Here is a 19,125-nt window from a genome sequence, read left to right as displayed (position 1 = left end):
AAATGAATGATGGGAAAACAGTAGTTTGGCTGCGGACATCTTAGCCAAATGCAAGTAGGACTGGCTGAAAAGTGGGCAAACACTTGGCTGCACCCAAAAGTGTATGTGAAAATGTTTCACACAAAATTCATTTTACCTGGCATTCCATTTCCCAGGCACAAGGAAAATTGACATCAGACAAGACAATTTAACAGGATTTTATAAATCATTTGTTACATGACAATTGATTCTACGGTTACCTGTGTCTTTGTGATTGGTGGATGTGAAGATTCAAGCAATCAATATCACCAGTGTCACCCAATACCACCAGTGTCACCCAACGCATAGGGTGCTGCTTGTTTATTTGTTATCAGGGGCAAAAGGAAACAAGTGGGTTTCTGAAGTATTACAATATGTATGCAACTGCCCATCATTTGGATGATTCACATGAAGGCTGTCTATGGTTGGCTGGCTCCCTTCACAATTATGAAAAGGCCTGCTTCACTCACATGGCATTAGAGTCAGTTTTGGCTTTTGCTTTCTCTCTCATGAGTAGATGAGCCACGGTCAAGTGAGCATCTATTTCATGAACAAACTAGTGTTTCGTCTTTGTAGTGTGCAAGGAAGAGAAAAAAAAATTCCCTGACAAACCAAATCACATACCTCCAGCATTCGGTGGGGGTGGCCATATGCCAGGAACCCCCGTTGGCAAACATTTGGAAGCAGGGCTGGCTGGCAGAGCTCCTGCAGGGGGGCGAGCGTGAGGAGGCCCTACCCTTCGGAACGGATTTGGTAGAACAGTTGGGCAATTGGCTGGATGAGCCGTAGCTGTTGTCCCCTGGAAATCACACAATTCTGTTTTCTCGCAGGGAACTGCTGGCACAGTTAAGCTGCAGGTCTGTAACAAAATCACATAAATCTGATATCACTAACAATAAAAAATGCAAAATTCATACACAAATATTTAGGGACATAATCATAAGAAACCCAAAATATACAGACTAAGTGGTCCAGAGAAACATCAGATGGGTTTGAGCTATCGCAACTGTGTGGTCAAAGAACAGAAAGCAGGTTTGGACAACACAGCAATATTCTGGCTAAAGAGAATGCACAGACACAGGCCAGGAGATCCGCAATGCAGAGTACCTAGCACGCTTAGCCCGAGAAGGGAAAGAACAAGTGGGCAGCTGACTCTAGATGTGGCGGAGGACCACACTGAAATACTCAGGAAGGTAGACTCTCAAAACATTACGTCCAAATATTCCTGTGTAAATCCAAAGGGGGAAACCAAATCCCCTGCTACACTGGTGTACTCCCTGAGAGGTGTCAACTCAGAAAAGAAACAGATTTCTAGAGAAAAAAATTACAGGGGCATGTCTGTTCTGTTCCACACACACACCACACAGGTAAAATTACACTGTCAGGACTTACCTCCAGCTTGTCTTGGTGAGGTTTGCTGTTCGACGCTTGCTCAGACGATGGGTTGGGAAGTAGACATTCTTAAAAAGAAAGAAAGGAAAAAAAAAAAACTATGAACATCGTGGTTCTTATTTTGTTCTTGGGACGTTTCTGGATCACAGGGGACACTGTGATATCTCCCACATCCAGGGCGGTGCATAAGCCAGCGTGACACTTGCATCCTTAGCCATGGCCACAAGAATACCCCGAGACCACTGGATCTCCTGCTCTGCCAAATTCTCTACAGCCAAATGAAGCTGAGGTTTCTCCAGCTGGGACTTAGCAACCCACCTGCTGCAGCAGCAGCTTTGAGAAGTTGTCCACAGAGTAGCACCTCTCTTCTTCCTCCCATTCTGTTCCTGCTCCCTCATTCTTCCTTCAATGAGTACTGGCCAACCTTAGACCCCCGCTGGGCAATACGTGTTCCTGGACTCTACCATCGGGAACTGCTCAGGGTCCGAGGACATCCATTCAGACCTCCCTCCTGGGAATACAACTCTTTGACCCTTCCCTTGCCTTCTCGGCTAGTCACTCACACTGCAGCTCGCTTGGTGCTCGGACCTAAGGGTTAGTTCCCCGACCTCTCAGCATCCTCACTTGCTCACTCCTCTCCCGATTCACCAGACTCCACGATCCATCAGTTCGGACACTTGCCAACATCCTTGTCCTACAAGTCATTTTCATTTCGTACTTGACTGACACCACGCCAAGCCTGCATCAATCTGAGCCTCACACATACCTTTACCTACTCCTGAGTCCCTTGGACAGCTAGAAGAGGTGGAAAACTAAGAGCCCTCAAACTCCCCACCCTGGGAAAACACACACACTCACTCACTCACTCACAACAGCCCACATCTAGGACAACTGGAACCTCAACATTTCAACCTGATCATCTCCTTCAACATACTGCCGGTTTCATAGTGCCTGGCCTTCCATCTGTGACATGGAAGCAAGGTTGCTCCTCAACACCTGACAACATCCATCCTCCTGAAACGCACCTACACACGCTATGTGGTCACTGAATGATGAAGACTGTGAGCTGGCACATTTGGAATGCACAAGGTATCAGATGCTTCATATCCATTAATCTTCACCAACATACTAATGGCCACCATGGGGAGCACTGGCTGCTGCTCTGTTTTCTAATCCCGCTCGCTGCTTCCAAACCAGGAAAACCAGCAGAGGCGGGCCCAAGGCCATCGCACCCTGCAGACACACGGCAAATTCTGACTATACTCCTGGCACCCACCATCAGAACGACCCGGATTTGGGCTGTGGTTTTTGTGGAGTCGGGCAGAGGACGCAAGCTCTCTTGTCACTTTTTGCTCTGTGTGACTCTGCTACCTCTCCCCTAAACATCAACTACTCTCCAGAAAACAAACAAACAGAAGAATCCAGAGACCCAACATGCAGCCCACACACCCCTGGTGCCTCCTCCCTGTAGCCCTGCCTTTCAGGTACAGAAAAATAAACCTTACTGATACCCCGATTTCTTATACAATTATACCATGTTTTTTCCAATGATACAGATTGTGAAGATGCCCTTGAAATGCCAGCATCCCTTGTTTTTATGATTTGTTTTTACCTGGTGCACCTCACACCCTGCTCCCTGCTCAAGTTCCTTGGAAATTAGTGGAAATTTGATCAATTGCACCAGCCGTGGTCCTTCCTGTGGAAAACACCCACAGGTCTTTGCCCTTGGCTTCATCGTGCCATACACCATGGCATCACAGCCATGTGTGGACTGACCCTAGGGAGCTAAGGTCAATTCTGTCTATCATGTTCACTCTAATACTTTCTTTCAGTTAAATCAAACACCAACAACACATAATATAAAAGAAATATTTGCACCGGATATAATCAAGCACCTCAGTTGCAATAGACAGCCTTTTCTGAGGAAATCATTCACCAACATTTTCATTGTCTTTCGAAAGTTTTACCTGCGGTTGATACCCCATGAATAAGTAGTTACATAGATTGCCGAACTTCAGACAGTGGCCATATGATTGTTGAAGGAATTGTGCAATAGGAAAACAGTATCTAAGGACACCTTATTTAAATACTGTTAGGACTGGCTGAGTAATTAGTGGACACTTAGCTATATTTTGATTTTTATATTTTGTTTTCTGAATGTTAGTTTAAAACAGTTCACACTATTTTCAATGTATCACTTGAATAAATCCTTCAAACATCACATTGTGTAGCATTTGGAGAGCTTTTTTCCTCGTAATTTTTAACTTTGATTTTGTCTGGTTGATTAGTAGAGCCTGGCCCTTTCCTTTCTACATGCACATCTTTGCTAAACTAAGAGATGCTTCTTTCTCCTAACTTCATAGCGGCTATGGTTGTTGTTGCCAATTTTAGGGAGCAACATTTTTTTCTCTGTTATCTTACCTAGCTTTGTATCAAATTTATAAATTTTTTTCTTAAAAGGTAAAATAAGAATTAATTACATTTGAATATGTTAAACCTTATCTCATATCTTTGTTTATTTCTGTCATATAAAAACTGAATTTTCATGATACTATCCCTACTGGAAGTTCGATTAAATAATAAGGTACATTTATTCCATATGCATGTGTATATTCATCTCTCAAAATTTATTTAACTCTGAATTACATAAATAGATTTGCATAATCAATATATCTCAATACTTCTATTCCTTGCCTACTCTCACAGGTTGCAACCAATAAGTGTAAGTTACTGCTTAATTCAGTAGCTAACAACAATAGTATTGATAGCCTAAGTTGAATTTTCTGGTAACAAACTGCATACCTGGTTGAGCAATCTCCATTCTCTGTTCCTTTTCCAAACATTTTTTTTTTTTGCTACATCTTTTTAATTACATTGCACTATGTGACAATTTCATAGTCTCTCGGATTACCCCTAACCCCTCCACATACCCTTCCCCCATGGTGGGTTCCTCCACCTTGTTGCAGTTCAAAATCAGTCAAGACTCTTTCATTGCAAGCATATACCAAGTATAGAGTCCAGCATCTTAATGTCCATATAAATTCAACAGTTTCTTCGGGAGACCAGCTCTTGTCAGAACGCAGAGCTGGCAGAATATCATCCTGATCAATTAAAAGCTACAACATAACATCAGCAACAATTAACAACATCACTGAATTAATTGGCAAGGTGTTGAGTAACCAATATGTTAGAAGATGCAGGTTCTTAACCACATCTTGTGATTACTTCAAACTTTGTTCAATAAAATAATTATTATATTGAAGTTAACATAGAGGTTAAGCAAAAATATGCTGGATATAGTTCAGAGTGGTAGGAAGTTTTAGGGGACAAGCAGTTTGATTTTGTTTAGTTTTTAATGGCAGCACGCTTTTATATGTTTCGGTTGATGTAGGTTGCAACATGGAAGCACAGCCGGGCCATTTATGAAGTGCTTCTGATATGTAAAGTAGAAAACACAAAATATACTCTAAGGCAACAGAAACTACTTTTGATTCATTAGTGAATAGTCAATTTATACATACTAATTAAGCAATATTTCTGTAAACAACCAAAAGGTCTACCATTTTGCAAACTACTCTGAAATAATGGTTATCCTTTCAAAGCTAAAATTCAATGATAAAAATCAAACTTAAACACCACAAAAATAACAATTCTTAAGCATGCAATATTTCATGAAGTGTGACTGACATGAGTCATTTACAACAGATTGAAACATTATTTATCTTCCCCAGGACTTTTTCATTAGATTCAGATAAAAATTTATTCAATGGGAGTTTCCCCTTCCCAATCTTGTTGCTACTTCAAATTTGTAATACTCTGATACTTTTAAAATATAGAAAAAGACCAATTTTAATGAAGATTGTCTCCCCAAAGTGAATTTTGTAACTTGTTAAGGTTATTAAAATGTGATTCTATATAATTATAAATTTATTTTCAATGCCACAGAAATTGAGTTAAGCCCCATATTTTAATTACTTACTAAAATAGTCTGAGATAATTAAATATGTTAACTCAACAAGGAATGGATAGAGACATAAAATACATCTTACAATAGTAACATAAAATATATGTTATAATTGTCCCCTCTTGCTTTAATTATTGCAGCCATACTCAGATTAAGCTTTTCTACCTTTTAAATAGTTAAAAGCCAACTATTTTAATTCTCATTATTAGGATAAATACTTTATGAAAATTCAAGCATCTAATTCAATATGCATGAAAATTTAATATGCATCTCATATATAATCAATCAGATGCTTTTCCGTTTAAGCACTCCTTAATTCATATCCAATTCATATGAATTCATATCCAATTCATAGCCTTGTTGGGGCTTTTAACTGACCAGATCTTTACTCTGTTAGACCTATCTTCAGACCATAGAAGGTCTCCCCAAGAGGCCACTGAACTTATCTGGACTTTATGCTAGGCATGTGTTTGCAAGCAATGAATCTCAACTGAACTTGAACTATGGTTATGCAACAAGGTGGAGGAATCCACCATGGGGGGAGGGGTATGGGAGGGGTGGGGGGAATCCCCAGCGCCTATAAAACTGTACTCCATAATACAATGTAAGCAACAATAAATAAAAAAAAATGAAAGACAGGAGATCATGTTGAGGAGGATATGGTAAAAAAAAAGAAAAAAGATATGTTTGCAAGGAGTGGAAATTAGTACAGCATTGTGAAAATGGTATCTGTCCAAAGGAAATGAACTCCAATTACTGAAGAGTTGCCTGTACTCTTATGGTTAATATGGCACTGTTTCCAAAGGTCAAAATAAGGAAACAACCTATGTGTGTACTGAAGGATGAGAAGATGAAGCAGATGTGATATAAGTACAATGGAATGCTTCTGAATCATAGAGGCAGAGAAATCCTGTCAGTGTGTAAACTGGAGGACCCTCTATTAAACAAATGCCACATGAAAGCAAGGATGGGGCTACAAGTTGCCCTCTCTTCAATGTGCATAAATTGTGTGTGGACCTATTCCTTTGTGTGTATGCTCTAATGGCACCCTATGGTACCTCAATTATCACTGTTTTGTTTACATTGAACTTTTCTCTCTTCCCCTTAAAATAGGGTCTCCCTGGAATCAAGATCTGTTACTCATTCATTACTGTGTCTCCATAGCTTTTATCCATGCATCTCAGTGTTCGTGTCTCCACCAAATTTCTATGTGAACCCCAAGAATCAAGGTTGTGAGATAAGCAGATTTTGACTTTAAAAGGTGATTAGGTCATGGTGGTAGAACTCTCATGAATGGAATTACTGTGCTTATTAAAGAGGCTCCAAAGAAATCTCACACTACCACTCCAGTCAAAGGAAGACATGCCTGCAAACGAGGAAATGGGTCATCCCCAGGCACTGAACATGCCAATGCCTTCCTCTTGGACTTTGCAACCTCCAGGACTAATCAGAAAATGGGTCATCCCCAGGCACTGAATGTGCCAACGCCTTTCTCTTGGACTTTGTAACCTCCAGGACTATGAAGAAGAGATTTCTTCTTTTCTGAATTACCCTGGTTATGCTATTTTGTTCTAGGAGCCTTTACAGACTAAGAACCATTATTTCCTCAAATTATATACTCAGGAAAGGTGTTGTTACTTGATGATGATTCTGACTTCCTGTTGTATCCATATGCCTAAAAAGTTCTGACACATGGTCAACCACCAAGATGGATTTCTTGAAGGAATGAATGATTCAATAAAGTGGTATTCTCCTTAAAAAAAAAACTAGTAATACCTAACATGTCAAGCATTTGGCTTTTAAAGGTCAAAGCACTGAACATTTATCATCTTCCAAAGCCTCACTGAGAAAGGAAGGCAGAAATACTTTCCGTTAGTGTGACTGAAATAAAACCTCAAACCTTGTAGTTCTAAGAAGAGCTTAGAACAGATCTTTCATAGTTCCAGAATCTAAAATATTTCTAAATAACCACTTTAATTTCTAGTAACATAAATTGACAATCAGAATATATAAAGATCTAACATGTATTTTGTAACAGGGGTTGAGAAAACTAGTGTACCTCTGTCAAAGGTTTTATCTGGAATTTCAAGCACGTAAGGATCTTTCTGTAAAGTTTCCAACTCACCGTCAGATAAACTGCAAATAGAAAAAAGCAGCTCTAAGTTACTTTTCCAAGAGAAACTACACACACTTCACGAAAATTACCACTGCCATAAAGTAGCTACTCTAACTAACTCAATATCGTTGTAGAAGCAGATCTTCTAGAACGATTCTGAACAAAACACTCTTTCATATCTCCCAGTATTTATCCTGGGAATACCAATATTTGTTGCTTAAGAATAGTGTGTTCTACTGAAGCTTGGAATTGCTTTTTTTTCACGTCAAAATGAGACTACCGTGAATACTGTGACACAGAGCCAAATGACTGAAATGAAGAGCTTATCAAAGTCAACCAATCCCACTCCATCATTTTGCAACTGAGCAAGTTGTTTAAATGAAGTATAAAAAATGACAAGTGCCAGGATTAAAACACAAACTTTATGGGTCTGAGAAACGTAAGCTTTTCATTGTAATTTGATCACAATGGTAATTTATCTTTTAAATCAGCAATTCTGCAAAATCTTCCTACTACTTTATTACTTAAACATTTTATATTACAAATGTAATTTCTAAAACAATCTTCTTAGTTCTTGATCATCAGAGCTGAGAGTAGAAAAACAAGCAAGAATGCTGAATACTCAGCACACTATGGTAAGAAATCATTTCTGGGAAGACAAAGACCATTCTCACGGTACACTTATTTTCCCCCTTCTATTGTACATCGCATGTTTATTCTCTCATCCAGCTAAATATTGCAAAACAATGTCAATTTATGCAGAAAATGAGGACTTGAGATAATATGATTGCTCTTCACGTATTTATCAAAAGATGTTGATATTTGGAGCATAACTGTGTCAGAGCTTCATCCTTTATATTTCATCCTTCCGACCCCAGCAACTCTTGCTTGAAAACCTAATTTTTTTTCTATACATGTCTGTGCTGCATCTCCAGCAAGACAGTGTGAGTTTCACTTCAACATGGGTTCCAGTGGGGGCTTGGAGTGGTATGTGCAACTTTAGCTTCCATGTGCAAAGAGGCATCTCTACAAGGGAGTCACTTGACTGACAAGTGAACAGATCTAATCACGTCAGTGGGGAAAAATGTGGTTTCCACATCAGTAACCCGACACAAGCTGCTGATTCAGGACCACATCAATATGAAAATGTGAGAAACAAAATTTGATACAGATATATCACAAAGTTTCTTCCAAGTAGTAGTTCAGGGACCTAAGTATTTCAGCTGGAAAAACACTACTGGATACTTTACAATGAAATATGCCAGGTTCACTGGAAAACTTGCTACATGTCCTTATGACAGAATTATCTAATTAATGAAATAACAATACAATAAACTTTTAAAATGTTAATGCTAAAATACTCACATTGGCATATCAGAAGTCATTTCTTTCTTTAGGCCACTGAGGCTTCTTTTAGCAGTATAAGCATCCCACTTAAAAACAACAAAATATTATTAAAATATCTATGCAAATTTAAATGAAAATAAGCAGAAATATCACAGTGACAGCAGAAATATCTCAGCCAATGCACATATAATTCTAAGTAAAACACATTGAAGTTAAGAAATTATTGAAAAAATAAATGAGTTTCAGGTAAGCAAATCCCTGCCAAGAAATGGTGCTCTCTATGTAAGATCAAGAAGAGTTTGGCCAAGTAATAAGCTAAGGGCTATATAAAAGGATGCAAGCTCCAAGCAAACAAAAAAGACATAGAGTTTTAGACTTGGAAAGTTTGGTCAGTTACCTCAGGGCAATCATCACTAGAGAAAACAAACTGCCATTCAGTGAAATCATAAAGGTCTAAAACACTTTCACAGCTTGCTGGTAAAGAACACACCTTTTTATATAGCTGATATGATCAATGTCTGTTGGCTTCAATAATGCTGACAGAATTCTGTACATCATACTACATTTGTATTGATAAAAGGGTAAAACTTAAAGTATGCTATTCTTAGGAAACTCAGATTACATGCATTTTTATGGAAGGTAGCAAATGTCCAAAAAAATTTTACTAGCTTTTCATATAAACATAGGTACTATCACTTGGTCTATAATTCTCTACAAGTTAAAAGAACAACATTAAAAAAAGAACAACATAGTATGCAGCTTTTCACGAATTAAAAGAAATATAATATCAAAATATAATACCAAACTCATATTTATCAAAATTTAAGTACATGCTAAAAAGAGCAATGGCCAAAGAATAGGTCACATAAATATTTACAAAAATGATACCTTACTTATTTGTAGGCCTTGCTTTCAAAAAATAGTGCATGTGTAAAAACTTTTCCAGTATGTAATGATGTCATCAACTTTTACTAAAAAACTATACCAAAACACATTAAGAAAATACATAATTTACTAAACTGTTAACAATGTGGAAACACATTGTTTCAAAATGCTTTACTGTATTTTAACACATTTGCTTGTTAAATAGAAGACAAAATTGAATAACAGGTAATAAGCTAGTAATATTAAGGATATATATGAAAAATAATTCTATACAAACTAATGGCAAATTCTTGAGATTATTTATTTTATTATGAAAGACAAGGAGTCAGAGATTTTTTTCCATAAATTTATTCACTCCTCATCAGCCACACAGCCAGATACAGGCCAGACTAAAGAAGAACCCAGGATTCAATCTGGGTCTCCCACCTGGGTGTCAGGCACCAAGTTCTTCAACCATCAGCTGCTCTAGCCTAAGGTGCACATTAGCAGGAAGCTGGATAAGAAGCGGAGGAGCCTGGACTTAAATCAGGCAGCCCAACTGAGGACCAGGTATCCTAAGCAGCATCTTTCCTGCCACATGAACTACCCACCTACTTCTGAGCCTACAGCTTATTCTCAAAGGTTAAGACAAATTTCAGCCAGTGACTATGTTATACTCCATAACACTGTGTTCAGACACTGAGCACTCACACCTATAAAGCCTTCTGAGAGGTCTGCTAAGGAAACAGGGACATTCGCTCACTAATGGAACTTGAAACTGTCTCAGGGTAAAGACACAAAGAATGATCACAGTAAGGGCTGCTTTTGGGTATTGAAGGCAAGCTGCCAGTAAAGACAGTCATGTCCCACTTTAGAGAACTTGGGTTCAATTCATGGCTCCATCTCCTTGTTCTGGATTCTTGATCATGCACTCTGAAGCAGTGGTAATGGATTAATCATTTGGATCCCCAGCCATCTACATGAGAGATGTGGACTGAGTTCCAACTCTCGGCTTCAGCCACAGCCCGGCCACAATCATTGTAGGTTCTCAGGACAAAAGCAGTTATGCGCAGGGCTGTTTGTCTCTTTCTCCTTTTTCTTCTCTCCCTGGCAATTCTTACTCAAACAACATTTTTAAGATTCACTTATTTTTTTAAAAACGATTTATTTATCTTTATTGAAAAGTCAGATATACAGAGAGGAAGAGAGACAGAGAGGAAGATTTTCCATCCAATGATTCACTTCCTGAGAGACCACAATGGCCAGTGCTGTGCCAGTCTGAAGCCAGGAGCCAGGAACTTCCTCCAGGTCTCCCACATTCGTGCAGGAAGGCAAGGCTTTGGCCCATCTTAGACTTCCTTCCCAGGCCACAAGCAGTGAGCTAGATGAAAAGTAGAGCTGGAGGGATTAGGACCGGCGCACATATGGCATCCTGGCACGTTCAAGGCGAGGACTTTAGCCACTAGGCCACAGCGCCAGGCCCAAGATTCATTTATCTTTATTGGAAGGAGTGAATGAGTGGACCAAAGAGAGAAAGTTCTTCCCCAACTGTCCACACTTGCCTAAGCTGAGCTTATCCAAAGCCAGGAGTCAGGAGTCTCCTTCAGCTCTCCCACATGGGTGTATAATTCTAAAGGTTTTGGACTTATTCCCTTGTTATCCCTGGCCACAAGCAGGGAGCTAGATAAGAAGTATAAAAAGCAGGTCATTAACCGTCACCGCTATGGAATCATGGTTCATGCAAGATGCGGATTGATTCAATGGTTATATCCCTGTGCCCCCAAATAACTTTAAAACATGTTCTTTCTGGGCCCGGCGCGGTGGCGCAAGTGGTTAGGGTCCTCGCTTTGCACGCCCGGGATCCCATATGGGTGCCGGTTCTAATCCCGGCAGCCCCGCTTCCCTTCCAGCTCCCTGCCTGTGGCCTGGGAAAGCAGTCGAGGACGGCCCAAAGCTTTGGGAACCTGCACCCGCGCGGGAGACCCGGAAGAGGCTCCTGGCTTTGGATCGGCATAGCATCGGCCGTTGCGCTCATTTGGGGAGTGAATCATCGGACGGAAGATCTTCCTCTCTGTCTCTCCTCTCTGTATATCCGCCTTTCCAATGAAAAAATAATAAAAATAAATCTTTAAAAAAAAAAAAAACATGTTCTTTCTCTCATACACACACACACACACACACACACACACACACACACACACACACACACAAATACTACTCAGGCAAAAAAGTCTTAAACATCTTTCACAACAAAATGCATGCAAATGGAGAATATTCAGGTTTAATAATCAGTTTCCAAAGGACACGTCATCACTTTATGGGGTAACTAATCTCGGGGGTCTTCTGTTCAGCAGGTCCTGAGATCACTGAAGGGTGAAGTCACAGTGACCCTCTGCAGCAGAAATAATGGAGACAAACTGATAGTAGGGGATGTCGGTTTATTTGAAAGAAGTCACACGCTTACAAAGGGTAGGAAAAGGGGCAGGCAGAAAGGTGGTCCTGACAGTACTTCCACCCAACCACAATACTGTGACAGGCTACTAGATATGTCTGTCTCTTTGAACCCTTCAATAATGTTGAAGGTCAGGAAGCACAAAAAGCTGGCTGTGTCTCGGGGCAAACTCCTTACCTGCTGAACAGCAGAATGAATGTAACATTTGACTTCCTAGAGTTGTTTATAAAGGAAGTCCTAGCACAGTTCATTAAAGGGGCAGAGAAGAGAGACTGGGATGCAGCTCATCATTCTTGCTGCATGTCCAGTGAACAGGCCAGCTCAGGGTCTCAGCCAAGGACACGATGTGCGACATGCCTATGGCCTCCAGCATGCGCTTAGCAGGCAGAGATCCAGAGGCAACATCCCACAAACATACATAATAACAGAAGTAATAATACACTTGTGAATAAATATTTATTGTCTTTGTCTAAACTCCTCATGAACAGTAATTTTTCTACTTAATATATATTTAATTATTTATTTAAGGAAAGGTAAATTTTGCCCTTTTAAAGAAAATGAATAAAAAGTTGAAAGAAAAAAAAGGGTGAACAATGTAGAAAAAAAGGTAAAGGGGAACTTTATCATGTTCTTAAAATCATATATTTGAAAAATAAAATATGTTAACTATGTAGAAGATAAAAATTTTGAAAATATTTTAAATTGATCACAGCACTTCTGCCCACTCATTCAGTCCCCAACTGTCCACAACTGCCTAAGATGAGCTCACCCAATAAATAAAAATAAATAAATCCTTAAAAAAGGGTACCATCTGATGGAAGGTTAATTGTCTCTATCCTTCCCTCCACCTGTCAATTCAGTATATAAACATTACAAAGTTTTCAAAAAGTGTGTGTGCATGTATATATGCGTGTATGCACATGTGTTGGTATAGGTGTGTATATATGTGTAAGAGTGCTAACAAAGTCTATCTAATGAAAGTGAAATTGAGGATGACTTTATGGCACCTTTCTGCATCATCTGAACATTGGTTATTATAATAGTTATTTATGTGAGGGTATTAACAAATGAGCTCAAGACCTCTGCTTTATCTCCAAAATCTAACAACTGGTGTTAACTGGGTCAGGACAACGTAAACAAATAGATACCACTCTCATGCTATGCTCCACTCAGAGATGCCTAACATCTACAGATCTTCACAGTAACAACAATGGTAACACCAGACTCTAGGTATGCCTAATCATGTCGAGCACTTGACAAACATCCATATATTACTTGAATGTCATAATAAACCAAGAAATGAGTACTATTAATATCTTCACTTTATAGGTAAGAAAAACAGGGAATTGTCATAAAGAGAGCATACAACCAAGACAGGCTGATTTCAGATGCAACACATTTAACTACAGGGCATGATGCCTCCACCTCCTTGTGACAGGCACTCCCCAGTGCACAGCTACTGTCAACAGCTCCATCTCTGCTCTTCCTTCTAACTGTTCCAAGTTACAGCCACTTCACTTCCTCATCATGCAGTTCCTCCGCAGTACAGACAACTAGTTCCCCGGATGACTCTTTCCTTAATTTGTACCAACACTGAGAATCACTTAATAGGACCCTTAATTTTAGAACTAGAAAGGGCTTTAGTTAGCTCCTTTTCCAATCCCATTGTTTTACAAATTAATAAAATGGTCCAGAGATCTTTCTGGCCCTTCTAGATAACAAAGGGCAAGCCAATGTCCCAAAATGTAAATGCATAAACATGAGCATATGTAACCAAGTTCCTCTAACCCCCTAGGAGAATACAAGTTCTTTCTGAAGTAGTATTGTGCTGAAAATAGACTGAATGAATGCATAATGTAACAATGCATTATTTATCAGAGCAACATAATTTTACTACCTTTTTTTTTTTAACATGGCTCTTTTTTCACCAATTTCCACGCCCAGGTTCTTGTCAAAAGCAAAATTTAATTAAACACAGACAAAATATTTATGGCAGTCTAAAACTTACCCAATTGATATGTGCTTCTTTCTCATAAGAAAGTATCTAAAAAACAAAACAAATTAAATGTTTTTTTTAATATAAGAAGATTTATCATAAACATTGGAAATACTAACAAATAAAAAAAGTACTTCAAGGAACTCCGAAGTCATGAACACCTCTAATGTAAAACTCGATGGATATATTATCTATTGTGCTTTACATGTGAAGGTAATTAATGATTTTAAATGGTAAACTTCTACTTTATGTTCGCTTGGAATAAATGTCCACGATAACAGATGTCTTTTTCAGAGATAACAACCCTGCTTTATTATGAGACCCCACTGATGTTTTAAAATCTTTCTTTTGTTGAGTGCAATGTGTTTCATTTTCCAAAGAGGTATAACTATAAGATTTTTTTATCTCACATTATTTGAATCATTAAAATGTGAAAACATCTCTAAACACAAAAGAAAGGCAACAACTGATATTCCATTTCTTTTTCAATCCATATAAACACACTGATATAAAAAACTTTATGAATGAATGAATGCACACACACACACATACATACCAATCTTTGAGAATTACGAATGGTTCTATCCAAATCTTGTTCAAGATCTTCAACTCTCTTTCTATGAAGAAAAAGTAATTATTCTACTATTAATACATAATTACAGGAATATACTATTTTAAAATATTAATTAAAACACCAAGAGGATTTCCTGATAAAATTGAATTCATAAAAGCACGCTGTAAGAACTAAATGGGATATCTGATTATTTTTCTTCCACTAATTTTTTTTAAGATTTATTTATTGAAAAGTTAGATACACAGAGAAGAGGAGAGACAGAGAGGAAGATCCTCCGTCCGATGATTCACTCTCCAAGTGAGCTCAACGGCCGATGCTATGCTGATCCAAAGCCAGGATCCAGGAACTTCTTTCAGGTATCCCACATGGGTGGAGGGTCCCAAAGCTTTGGGCCTGCCTTGACTGCATTCCCAGGCCACAAGCAGGGAGCTGGATGGGAAGTGGAGCTCCAGGACTAAAACCACTAGGCCACACCGCCGGGGCCTTCTTTCACTAATGTTAGTATTGATATCATTTAGGCATTTCTTTAAAAATAAACATGATTTTTAGACATGTTATAGCCACAACACAAAAGGCATTGAATACCTATAGGTTAAGATTTCTTTTCTTCTATAGTTACGATCCTCATCCACAAATGACACACCAGGCTTTTGATCTATCTGGCAGTATTCTTCAACCATCACGTACCTTAAAGCAAAAGTGAAAATTTATAATATATTCAAGGCATTTCATTATTAAAGACTTTAATGTTTTTAACTGTACCAAAATTGGAGCCTCCCATAAAAATATCCATAATTATCATTGCAAACACAACATGAAAACTAATGTGGAAGCATTTCTGATATAGAATTAACATTACAAACTCAAATTTCAAAGCAAAACCTCTTAAAATAATTTTGCTATTCCAAAAGACTCTAGAGTTTTGTGTATGAATTTGGTATAAGATTGAAAAGGTAAAAAAAAGAAATTACACTCACATATAATATCTATCCAGACTTCTATATAAAGCAGCATTATATTTGTTACCCTGGAGCCAGCCACAATAAACTGTGTTCCAGTCATTTTAGATTGGTGGTTAACAATGTGGGAATTCCACATGTAGTTCCTCAGCCAGGCACAGCCCTGGCTGTTGTAGCTATCTGAAGAATCAACCAGCAGATGCAAGGTCTCTCTCTCCTTCTCTCTCTCTCTCTCCATTGAATTCCATTAGGAAACAGTTTATGGGCAAGAATGACACATTAGTGTTAGTATCAATTCACAATAATCCAATATTTATTGTATGTGTGAAATCACACTGAAAGAACACACATAGTCAGGATCAACTTTTTAAGACAACAAAAAGCACCATTTCCTCCATGAGATTGCATAACACCAGGATTAAATTCAATAACTTACAAAATGCTTTTGCACTCTTGTTTCAGAGATACATTCATAAGTATGTAGTGGGAAAACAAGATTGAGGAATGGATTAAGGGATACATTAAGGAGATGGAGAATCATTAACCAGGGTGAGGCATAGAGGCTTGGATCCCAGGAAACAGAAAAGGCCAGACCAATAGTAGAAACACACTGCAGACTTGTGGACAGGAGAAAGCAGAGGAATGACAGTGGAGCAGTGGTGCAGTGATGAGGTACCCCGGTGGCAGTCAGTGTTCAGCAATCAGAGATTCACCAACAGCCTTGTGGGAAGGGGAGTTCACCTCAAGTTCAAGAGTTGAATCCAACCATACAACTGCCTATTCTGCTGATATGCTTGATTTTATCATGAGCAGAATGTAGTGGCAGAGCCCAGTCAGTCAGGTGCAGAAAAAGGGTGGATTTCATGGCTCAGACCCCCACCATTGTCATATCACATGCCTTTCTGTGTACTTGGAAAAAGGATGTGGGGCTGTGATTGAAGATCAATGAGAGCTGTGTATGCACTGAGCCAGGAACAAGCTAATTTCTGGCTCAATATATTGCTTTGGTTCCATAGGGAAAAAGAGTACTGACTTGGCATTCTACAGAATCCACCCAAGATAGGTCTAGGTAGTCCCAGATCTATTAACTAGAAGGCCCAGACTCCGATGAGTGCCACATGGGGTGCCATTTTGTGTACTTAGGATAAGGCTGAGCAACTGAAGAAACAACAGTGGGTTGCAGTCACTGAGCTAGAGAAGAATTCACTTCCAGGACAATGCATTGTACTAGTTTCACAGGGAAAATAGTAACAAAATATTATATCATTGGTTCCACCCAAAATAGATCTTGGTGGCCTTCAGATCTAATGGCCAGCAGGTTTCAGCAAGAGCAGCACCACTGGCAACCCTGTAACTTAGGATAGCTGGTGACTCTTTACTCAAAAGCACTGTTCTACCTGAGAGTGGGAAAAAGGATGTAGAGGCAAAGGTGAAGCCATAGCACAGGATCATAGGGGGTAGAAAGTGGAGAACCGAGAGCTGGGACTACAGAGACCATGGTGGAAGTCTAACACAAGAACGTGAGACTGAAATTCACTGGAGGAAGTAGCACAAGTGACTGTGAAGAAAGAACCAGGTACTAAATGAAACAAGGAAAATTGACCTGTAGACCAGTGGGCAACACAATTTAGAAGTGTCCCCTAAGGAGAGGTATCTGCTAACCAGCTGTGCAATGCTGAAAAGCAAGAGACAGAGGCACAATGAATATTACTGATGTCTCCCCTACAAAGGAACCTCAGATTTAACTGCAGAAGAAATCTCAAAAATGGGGAAAAAAGAATTTTTAAAAACTTGGTATAAAGAAAAGCAACAATGAGAAGCAAAAACAGCATTCAAGAAACTTAAGGAATATGTCTTACAGGCAATAGCAATGCTGAAACATCATCAAGACAAATAATTTGAAATGAAGGACACAATAGAACAAATTAAAAATTCAGTGGGAAGCCTCAATAACAGAATGAGGCAGAAGAAAAGAATGTCAGAATTGAAAGATATTTTCTTTAACAATGGGGAGGGAAATAAAAAAGCTGGAAGAGGAGCAGAGTCAAGCTAGGAAAAATATTCAAGAATTAAGACACACTACTTTTTAAAAGATTTATTTATTTTTATTGCAAAGCAGATACACAGAGAGGAGGAGAGACAGAGAGGAAGGCCTTTTGTCCAAAGGTTCACTCCCCAAGTGAGCACAATTGCTGGAGCTGAGCCAATCCGAAGCCAGGAGACAGGAGCTCTTCCGGGTCTCCCATGTGGGTGCAGCTCCCAAGGCTTTGGGCCATCCTCAACTGCTGTCCCAGGCCACAAGCAGGGAGCTGGATGGGAAGCAGGACTGCCAGGATTAGAACTGGTGACCATATGGGATACTGGCACATGCAAGGCGAGGACTTTGGAATGAGGGGAAAGGGTACACCTGCTCCATTTTGGTGGGGAGACTACCTTGTCCAGCCACTATGGAAATCAGCATGGAGAGTGCTTTGACAAGTGGAAACTGATCTACCATATGATTCAGGTATCCCACTTCTGGGAATATATCCATAGGAATTGGACTCTGAATATGAGAAAGTGACCTGCATACCTATATTTACAGCAGCACAATCCATGACAGCAATCATATACTAATAATCTTGTGTCCATAGAAATTGCAATGGTTACAAAAAAGTGGTATATCTACTTCATCAAGACATATATATCCATTAAAAAATAATGAAAATCTACCAATAGCAACAGTCCACTATTTGCAATTGGAGAGGAGCACACTATGCTTAGCGAAATAAACAAGTTCCAAAAGGAAAAAAAAATACAATATGTTCTCTCTGAAATAAGGCAATGTTATGCAACTACACAAAACAAATATATATATTGGTAAACAGATAAATATATAACTATATATATTTTTTTTTCTCTTAATATCAACTGCATAATAGAGACTAGAATACTGGGAGTGAATAAATATTGCTGTATGCATCTCTACTCCTGAATAAAGGAAGGACTTCCAAGCAAGTAAATTCCCATTGTGCCAGGATATACATTTTAAGAAAGAATGTTGGACTTGCAACTACTCCTGAAGGACTATAACATTGTGAACCTAGGGGAGAAATGGTTAGGAGCAATGGGGAAAGAGGAAGGGGAGAGGATGGGAGAATCCTTAAACCTAAAAAAAAAAGGCATCACAGAAAACAAACAAAAAACACTAAAATAGATGAATAAGGTTTATAAGAAAACTGTCAATATTCAGCAATAGAATAAATATCGAATTTACAATTTAGATCCTTAAATTCATGCCACTTATATTCCAATATTCAATGGCTAACAATACAGTGAATTGATGGTGATTAAATCTATTCATGGCAACTGGGCTGTGCATGAGCCTAATGAGAAATCCCAAGGCACTAACGGGCAGGTGCTTCTCAAGAGAGGGCAGGTAGGTTACAGAGGCATAGTACCCT

At 39.0% G+C, this 19,125-nt stretch overlaps 2 long non-coding RNA genes across 2 annotated transcripts; both read right to left on the bottom strand.

The window, feature by feature from the left end:
• Positions 1 to 648: 648 nt before the first annotated feature.
• Positions 649 to 7,508, bottom strand: LOC121156215. Its single transcript, XR_005883828.1, has 3 exons — positions 7,434 to 7,508; positions 1,411 to 1,478; positions 649 to 877 (listed from the first exon to the last, which is right to left on the bottom strand). It is a non-coding gene; the product is annotated as an uncharacterized LOC121156215 (long non-coding RNA).
• Positions 7,509 to 14,158: 6,650 nt separating this feature from the next.
• Positions 14,159 to 15,407, bottom strand: LOC121156214. Its single transcript, XR_005883827.1, has 3 exons — positions 15,309 to 15,407; positions 14,706 to 14,766; positions 14,159 to 14,197 (listed from the first exon to the last, which is right to left on the bottom strand). It is a non-coding gene; the product is annotated as an uncharacterized LOC121156214 (long non-coding RNA).
• Between the last annotated feature and the right edge of the window lie 3,718 nt (positions 15,408 to 19,125).

Source organism: Ochotona curzoniae, unplaced genomic scaffold (genome assembly GCF_017591425.1).
Source record: "Ochotona curzoniae isolate NIBS_2020 unplaced genomic scaffold, NIBS_Ocur_1.0 contig_331, whole genome shotgun sequence".
In the NCBI taxonomy this organism is placed as follows: Eukaryota; Metazoa; Chordata; class Mammalia; order Lagomorpha; family Ochotonidae; genus Ochotona; species Ochotona curzoniae.
The sequence above is the reverse complement of the archived record's forward strand: the minus strand, read 5'-3'. Positions and strand labels throughout refer to the sequence as shown.